This window comes from Carica papaya, chromosome 7 (assembly GCF_054855325.1).
Source record: "Carica papaya isolate Zhongbai chromosome 7, ASM5485532v1, whole genome shotgun sequence".
NCBI classification, from domain to species: Eukaryota; Viridiplantae; Streptophyta; class Magnoliopsida; order Brassicales; family Caricaceae; genus Carica; species Carica papaya.
In genome coordinates, this window is record NC_142315.1 from 15777601 (window position 1) to 15787042 (window position 9442).

The window sequence follows — 9442 nt, forward strand, 5'->3', positions numbered from 1 at the left end:
AGACCATGGCAGTATCCAAAAATTTTAATCATACCGATGGCAAGAATCAATACTTCTTACATTTGAATGGTCTAACTCATATTCTCCCACTGTCTCAAAGAGCGGTATACAAAGACTAGGATAAGATCAATAAGTCCTATGGTGAGTTTGGTGGCAAAGGAGAAAAAAAAAATCCCCATATAGACAAAGGAGTGTTTCCTCATGTGAGAATATCTGAGTGTACCCCGGTACAGAGCCGATTACTTAACCATTTCTTTGTTTTCCTCGTCTTTGTAAGAGAGTATTTATAATATATGTTTATTCATATAGAAATGTATGATAAGGGTAGAAATTGGAGAAAAAGAAAAGAAAATAAAGAAGAAATTAGGTTTAGAGAGAATTATTTAATATTATATATACAACAAATAATATTAATATATATAAATTAATTAACGTTACATATCTATTATATGACAATTAATATATATATATATGTATCAAGAGAGATAATTATTTAATATTATACATACAATATAAAAACTAATATATATAAATTGATTAATTAATGTAACATTATAATATGTAAATTAATATATATATATATATATATATATATATAATTATTAACAAGCATGAGGTGTCATTGCTTTGGATAATTATGCCCATGTTATACAAGTATACTTACACACATATATACAGTTATATATATATATAGCTATACACAAATGAATTGAAATAGTGGCCATGAGAAAATAAAGAAGAAAGTAGAGTCTGAGGTGTCGATTTTTGGAAATTCAAGGGTCATTATACATGCATACATATAGTTATATATACACAATTCATATATATATATTTATATGGGCTTAAAACTGGATGGTTTTTTGGGGTAAATTAAGAAGAGGAAAAAACGTGAAATTAGTAAGGGATTTGAGTGGAATTGTGACGTGGCGATGAAGACCGAACCATGGCCTTCGCTTGTGGATGAAAGAAAATGGTTGTGGAGTGGATTTTGAGGTGTCAAATGGGGCTGAAGAAGAATTAACACATGGGGAATTAAGTTGGGGAAGTAAGCTTGAGGTGGAAGGAAGAGAAGTGGAGCAGCAAGCTGTCAGCCACTCTTGAGGATGAAGTGTTGAGATGAATTGCACGTAATCAAAGGGGAAAGAAACCTCCAACTCACAACTTCTAACTTCTTCCACATTTAAAGATCATTTCTGGATATTTGAGGAAGAAGAAACTCGAGCAAAACCCAACTAAAAGAGAGAAAACCTGAGCTGCTACCTGGAAATCCTGAAAAACAATGTCTCCCGACCCCTTGAGAGAAATATGGATAGAACTTGAGGTACAGGGCACGAACATTAGTGAAAAAGAATGGAAAATTTCAAGGAAAGAGTGGAGAATATCATAGGAAAAAGAAGCACCCAAAATGGAGCTGTAACAAAGGAGACAAAGCTCAAAAACTGCGACCCATCTGCAAAGGTTGCGGAAGAGAACACGTTCAGCACTGAGCCGTAGTTTTTGAGGTAAAATGATCCGATTTCATCACCGTTTTGACTGGGGTTTTTCCTTTCATAACCATTAATCGTTTGTGAAGAATTTAATGAAAGAATCACCTAAAAAGTGCTCTAACGAGGGAGAAAAGTGCAAATTACAAAAGGTGCTCGAAGTAGAAACTGCAGGTGAGCATGTCCCACTTTGATAAATTTTGTGAGTTACTTTCTCCATAGTTTTTAGTGCTTCTTTTTGGGTTAGTTTCATGAAACATTAGGCAAGAAATGTAGCAAATTATAGGGAAAGAAATGAACAAAAATGGTCTAGATTTGGGTGAGAAAATGGACCCAAAAGTCAGTACGTAAAATTGATGAGAAACTACAGCTTTTGTAGGTTGAAGAAATCTGAAATTTTGGGCATTTTTTTAGGTACTGAAATGGAGAAAATGATTCAGGCTAAAATTTTGGATTTAGAACGGAACCGTACCATGGTCGACGTAAGAATAGTAGTAATCCTTCGAACACTTGTAATGGCTTTTCTAGATGCATCTAAAGGGTAAGTTTTCTGCAAAATCATCGAAGAGTTTTAAATGAAAATAGAAGTGTGTGTCATGCGAGCTTTCTGTAGTTAAATTATGTTTTTATTTGATGTTTTGATGTTGGGTGTTGTTATTGATGTTTGGAAAATGGAATTGAATGTTTTACATAATCAAAATTGGAAGAAATTAGAGAATAATTGTTAGAAATAAATAATTAAAAAGGGAATTTTGAAGAAAATGGGCAAATGAAATATAACTAATTGGTAAAAAAAAAAAGTGGGCAAAATAGCACTAAATGAAAATTAAATAGAAAGAAATTAGAGGAAGAAATAAATTGGGAGATTATAGAAAAAAAATTAAGGATACCAATGGGATAAATAAAATAATTAGTATTAGAAAATTTAAATAGGAAATTCAGATTAAAATTAAATTGAGTTTAAAATATAGTAAAATAGGAATTAAATATTAATAGCTTAAAATAGGATAAAATATATAAATAAATTTAGAATTAATTAAAGAGGATTTTTTTTTTTGTTTGTTTTTTTGATGCATGAAATAATTGTATTGGTTACTAATTGAAATGAAATGGTTATAATTGTTAATGGTTAAAAGGAAGTGTATGAAGGTAAAATTGGTCAAAGGGAGGGACAGGTAAGAATAGGAAAAGAAACTGAGAAGGGAGTGGGGAACACGGAGAGTTAGGGGGATTAGGTCTAGTTTAGGGTGTTGTCTAAAAAGAAAACTAATGATGTCTTTAATAAAACTTAATTTACCAAGTAGTCATGTTAAATCTATTTCATCTGATTTTTTAGAGGGGTATAATTCTGTTGTGTCAATTGTATTGTTAGGGAGCCATTAGAAGTATGAGTGTTGGTTATTGGTTCTAGGTTAAAATCGATGTTCAATGTCCCTAGGTCAACTGGACTATTAGATTCATGCTCTCGGGCAGGAGATGAATCAATGTCAACTCGAGTAAAATTGTGGGATGGCAACCAAAGAGAAAGAGCGATTGCATGATTTTACGAGTTATATATAATGTTATTGATTGGATTAATTGATTTATGCACTCACTCATAACTTTAGTTGGTGTCACGATTGCCCTCCATGGAAAAAGGTATAAATGGTTGCGTGCGTAGGATTGGAAATGTAAACCTAATTAAAGATATAAAGCAATACTAAAAGATTTAAAAAGAAGAAGAATCAGAGTCAGTTCTGGGTGTGTGTGTTAGAAGATTGCATGTGATGTGATTGATTGGTTTGAAATGATATGATTTATGGAAATATTAAAATCGTTATTGTTAAAGGAATGAGTATGGAATTCATAATTGGGAACTGTATGACATTTATAATATTATTAAAAAAGATTTTAAGAGGATTGTATTATTTTCATTATAATTTTTTTTTTACTAAATGCATTAAAAGGGACTTCAAAACGTTATTTGTGGCATACAAATATTATTATGCTTACTGAGTTACTAGAACTCATCCCAATCTAAAATCTTTTTTTGAGGTTAGTAAACCATGATAATGTTAGGAGCTAGTGAGGAGAACTCTCTAATTTTTGGTTAAAATTTATTCGGCAGGTAAGAATTTAATTTAAGTGTTGTTTCATTTTAAGGGATGTTTATTACATGTAGATTTGTTGCATTTGATAATGTCTTCTTGGTCACTTTGTTGTGATATGAACGACTAACATCTTGTCCTCTGGTATTAGGGACGAGACGTCACACTATTGTAGGTTATTCAAATTCGGAGACAAATCTTTCTGAAGAAGGAAGAGATGGTGTGACCATGGAAGAGAAGTATTCTTGCAATAAATGGGAGTTCCACATGGGGGAACATTCCTGCAACCTAAACACCTGCGGATATATAGTAGCAAGAGGCCATAAATGCTCACGCAATAGCATGCCTCAAGAGGGCGCTAGGAAGTTTCCATGGACAAAGATTTTTCTTAAGGACTTTCGCCAAGTCCACACCAAAGAGGCAAGTAATTGCGGGTTTGCTTCATTTCTTAATTTGATTCATCCCAAATAGGAAAGCATCAAACACCTATAAACATTTTTTAAAACTGGGTTATCAATAAGGTAAGCCCAAAACAAGGCAAGGGTGCAAGCGTGAGGCCCATGAAGAGATCCACAAGCTTAGAAAGTTATAATAGGATAAAAATCCAAGCCTTGGCCCAAGGCAAGGAAGGATCAAGGCCTCATGGCCAAGAAAGTTATAAACCAAAATTGTCACGCCAAAAGATAGTAGGTCGGGCCATGCTATACCATTTGGCAGCCTTTGCTCGCAAGCACAAGTGCACATTTGTGCGGGATAGACGGCCCGCACCTGCGAGTAGCTTGAACACGTGGGAGGGACAAGTCCACGCAGGTGAAACATGTGGGTAGGAAGTTTGAACCCGAGAGGGACTCTTCCCTTTTCCTTTTTCACATGTGTTTTGCATGATTATAGATAAAGGAGAATTCTACTGTAAATTAAAGTTAAAAAAGGATAAAAAACACATGAAAAATTCGGCAAAGAGAAAGAAGAATCCTACCAAGTATTTAATTAATTATTTTATTTAAGTTCTAGATTAAGAAAAAATATATTTTAATTATTATTAATATTTAGATATTATTTAAGTATTATTTTAATTCTAAAATTGGGGTAAAATATTAGATTTTAGGTAAATTTTGGATTAAATTCAAGTTTTTGAGTTTGTATAGAATCTATCTAGTGAAAGCCTATATAAAGGTCTCACCTTAGATTGTAATTTACAACTTTCAAGAATTCAGAAATAAACTTCAGTTTTGTTTTTTTCTAAATTAGGATTGCTAATTTGAGAGTGATTGTTCTTCAAAGAAGGTTGCTTCAACCATCTTGTTGAGTCGGAAAAATCTGAATTGACTTATCTTGTAAGCTGTTGTGTCTTTTTTATTCTTTACTTTAATTCTAAGTTACCTTAGTTTGCATTCAAATTGCTAAATGTGGTTTAAGTAGGGAAGGTTTATTAGGAAATTAAGTTTTTGCATGTTAGTGTAGATGTGGATTTATGATCAAGGTGTTTTGATCATAGAGCTCCTCATATCGACTTGTGTTCTTTCAAACATTATAGTTTATCTATTAAGTTGCCAAGCTCATCTATCACTAGTTTTTCTTTAAACACTATAACTTATTTATAAAGGTGCCTAGCTCACTTATCACTCATTTTTTCCTCAAACAATGTAACTTATCTGTCAAGGTGCCTAGCTCACTTTTTATTAATGTTTCATTAAATACTATAATTTGATATTAAAATGTTAAGCTCACATTTAACTTGCATTCATCCAACACAAAGTTTTCAAGAGGTTACCAAAAACCTTTCTTATAATGCTTCAAAAATAAAGATGAAAAATTTACAGTTCTATCTTTTAAATAGTATATTTATAAATAAAAAAACTCACATGGAGCTCAATGAAGGCTCAAGAGAATGAAGAGAAATTTTCTTTTGAATTTCATAATTTTGTTCAAAATCTATCTGTTAAAAAAAATTAAAGATAAGTATTTGTACATAGGAAGGTTGAAAAAGCTAGTAGAGATAACTTTTTTCAAATTGGTTTAACCTCAAAATAATACATAAAATTTTTTGTATGATTTGTTTGTAAATATTACTAATTTAACCTTAAAATAGTAGCTAACTCTAAAATACTAATTGTAACACCTTGAATAAAAAATATACGTTAAAAATTTTTTAGAAAGAAATTTAGTAAGATATGCATAAAAAAGAAATAAAAGTGTTCTAGAAAATTTAAAATAATAATTTTATAAAATTGTAGGTGAAAAAGAAAAGAAATTAAATAAAAAATATTTTTAATATTTTATTATAAATGTTTTTAAATTTGGAACCTTAGAAATAATTAATTTAGAATATAAAAATAATAAAAAACATGAATAATAAATTAAATAAATAATTTAGGACTTTTTAAATTAAAATCCCCAAATTATGGTCATTTTCAAATAAAAATGGACCTATTTGAAATGATTTAAAGTGGCTAGGGGTCATTTTGTAATTTCAATAAATGGGCCATGTTATCTGCTGACTTGTCAGCACCCAATGTAATCATGCCGCGTGGCTGGCAAGTCAGCAAGACATCCCTCGTGGATTCGATCAGGTGGAGATCTGCGTGTTGGGTGATTGAACAATCTACGTGTTTTGGTGTAGATCGGATGGCTGAGGATCTTTCCCACCTTTGGATGTTATCCAATGGCTCCTAGGTGCATAGAGGATGATGATTGCGATCTGCGGCTGGTAGACAAGATGTCGATCGAACGACTGAGGCAAGTGTTGATGGATTGGACGGTTTGCATGCGATCTAAGTAGCAACATCTGCGATTGATCCTCAAGCGATATGACGGCCAGGGATTTCAACGGTCCAGATGAACGAGAGTTTTAATTTGACATCATAGATTCATCAGACGAACGAAAATACTAAATTACCCTTAATGAAGGCAATCTGACGGTCCACAGATGGCCAGATCAGATCTAATCTAACGACCATAAATTAATTAGGGATAGATATTTAAGGGGCTCTCTTTTGTCAACTTGAAACCTAGCCGCCAGAAGAGAAAGGAGAGAGTGAGAGTGGGATGTCGTATAAAGGAAGGAGGTGGCAGAACCCAGCTACCACTATCTCCCTCTCTTTTCCCACAGTGCTGGAGAAGAAAGTGGATGCCCAGTATTGTTTTCTTCCTCCTTTCTCTGTCATCTATATTATTTTACTCCTTTTAATCTCTAAATGCTTATCGTGTGGAGGTTAACCAAGAGTTGACCCAACCTTTGAATCGCCATGAATCCCAACCATTTCTCCATTCAGGATAGGATAACCATTAAGTTAACTGACGATCTATTTTCTGATTTTAATTTATTTTTAAGTTTAATTTTTATGGTTTTGCATGCTTGATTTTTAGTTGGTTTAATAGATAACAGCAACTTAATTTTGTAAAGACAAAATACCGTGAGGGAAATGGAGAGGGTACGGCTGGAAATTAATTCTGAAACTAACAAACTGCCCCATATATATATTTTACATATGATTAAATTTATGTGAGATTGCATGTAAGTGTATATGCTGGTGTGCGTGTAAAGATGCTCATATATGCGTGTGTTCTAGATTTTATAGCAGAATATATATATATATATATATGCGTATATGTGTGCATGTTACATATATTTTAGTAAGTATATATATGTATATGCATGTTTGATATATATATGGGTGCAGGTATAAATTTATATAAGGTTTTACGACATATATATGTATATACAATATAGAGTTTAAAAATATATGCTTCATATGTAAATCATTATATAGAAAGTATAAATATATATATATATGTAATAAGATGTCACGCTAAATTCATATAAGGTTTTACGACATAATATGTATATACAATATGATTTTAAAAATATATGCTTCATATGTAAATAATTATATAGAAAGTATAAATATATATATGTAATAAGATACATGTGACATCTTGCTATCCAGTGGGGAGTGATGTCCAATACATGGCATATATGAGTGAAATTATATTTAAATTAAAATGAGAAGTTACTTTCATCCAATACAAAAATAAAATTTAACATTTGAGACATTAAAGTTAGCTATCAAAAATATTTACAAACCATGTTGAAGTTACTTCTATAAGTACAAAACAATCATTTTAAAGAGTATGGCATACTTGAGCACTTAAAAATTTAAAGATCCACAAACGGATCCAAACAGGCATCAAAGGGCAAGTCAAGAAGCAAATCACTTTCTTCAATGTCATCTAGGGGAGATGGCTTAGGGTGAGTTCTATGACATCGCAGATACATAATGGGTAAATGAGAGCCAACTTAAGTAGTTATGAGTACAAAAATAAATTGTTGACATTGAAGCGGAAGAATTGAAATTCCTTACATCAAGGCCATAAGATGGTAATAAAATACAAATTAGAGTCCTTACAGGAAACTTCATAAGAGTACAATCGCACTCGAATCATGTCCTAGAGGATTTATGAATGGGTTTAGTCGAACTTCAAGAGATGACTCAAAGAGTGAACCCTCAACTTTCTCAACACCTGGGGGGGGGGACACAAATTAGCGAAGAGTTCTATGTAAACTCAATAAGAAAAACAATATTTAAAATCACACAATTAAAATTTAAAGAGTAAGTAACTTGAATAAAACTTTTATACCTCTTACCTTAGAGATTTGTCGCAGAGCGAAGTTATTTAATCATTCAGAAAATCATTATCTTTATTGAGAAATACGGCATAACAATCATTCAAACATATAAAAATTTATCATTGCTCAATAATTATATAGACATATTATTTCACATATACTCAAATCATCAAGGATCTATGAATGGGTTTAGTCGAACTTCAAGAGATAACTCAGAGAGCGAACCTTCAACTTTCTTAACACCTAGGGAGCACGGATTAACGGTGAGTTCTATGTAAACTTAATAAAAAAATAATATTTAAAATCACACGACTAAAATTTAAAGAGTAAATAATCTGAATAAAACTTTTATATCTCTTACCTTAGAGATTTGTCGCGGAGTGAAGTTATTTAATCATTCAGAAAATTGTTGTCTTTATTAAGAAATTTGGCATAACAATCATTCAAACATAGAAAAATTTACCATCGCTCAATAATTACACAGACATATTATTTCACATATACTCAAATCAATAGTATATTCACAAACAGAGAAACTAATCATGCAAACCATTAGAGATGTAAGAATCACAAACAATATACTCTACAATAAAAGAACAACCATACAAATTATGAGTTGTATTCTCTACCACATTAAGTTTTACTTACTCTTTTACTGACCTTCATGTGAAACCGTTGCAACATATATCCATTGAGGGCAAAAGGGATCTTTAACTACCACTGTGAATCATTGACCCATTCCCGAGTCCTTATCATTTTCCATCTATACTATGATCACAACTGTACATTTACCATTGTGGTCATATATATACCTAACTCGTATCTTCTTTTGTCAGAGGGAACACCGATCATCACAGGGAGTGGTTCGCCAACACTTATTCAGAGGAGGGAGAAGCATAAATCCTTAAGAGATAACAGTCGAACATATTTCTTCTTTCTTTGTACTTATTTCTTTCATGCTCTTAACAATTTAATGTTCCTTTCATATGCATGCTACATATTCAATATAACTGTTTCTAAACTTAGCATGGGTTTCACAATTTATCCAGCCCGAAGGCTCATCTTTGGCTCGAAGGTTCATTTCACATATCCGGCCTGGAGGCTCATTCTATCTGAATTTGGCATTAAGGGATGCTCTTGAACCAAGATCCACTAGAATAACCTTCTTCATCATTACTCAGGTATGACAAAGGACCAAACTCACATGCAATACCAATCTTCATGTTTCATTCATTTTACTCAAT

The 9442-nt window shown here is 32.0% G+C and overlaps 1 long non-coding RNA gene across 1 annotated transcript; it reads left to right on the plus strand.

Annotated features, from left to right (window-relative positions):
- The first annotated feature begins 916 nt into the window (after positions 1 to 916).
- On the plus strand, positions 917 to 5137 carry LOC148253001 (uncharacterized). Its single transcript, XR_015813550.1, has 2 exons — positions 917 to 1658; positions 3723 to 5137. It is a non-coding gene; the product is annotated as an uncharacterized LOC148253001 (long non-coding RNA).
- Positions 5138 to 9442: the final 4305 nt, after the last annotated feature.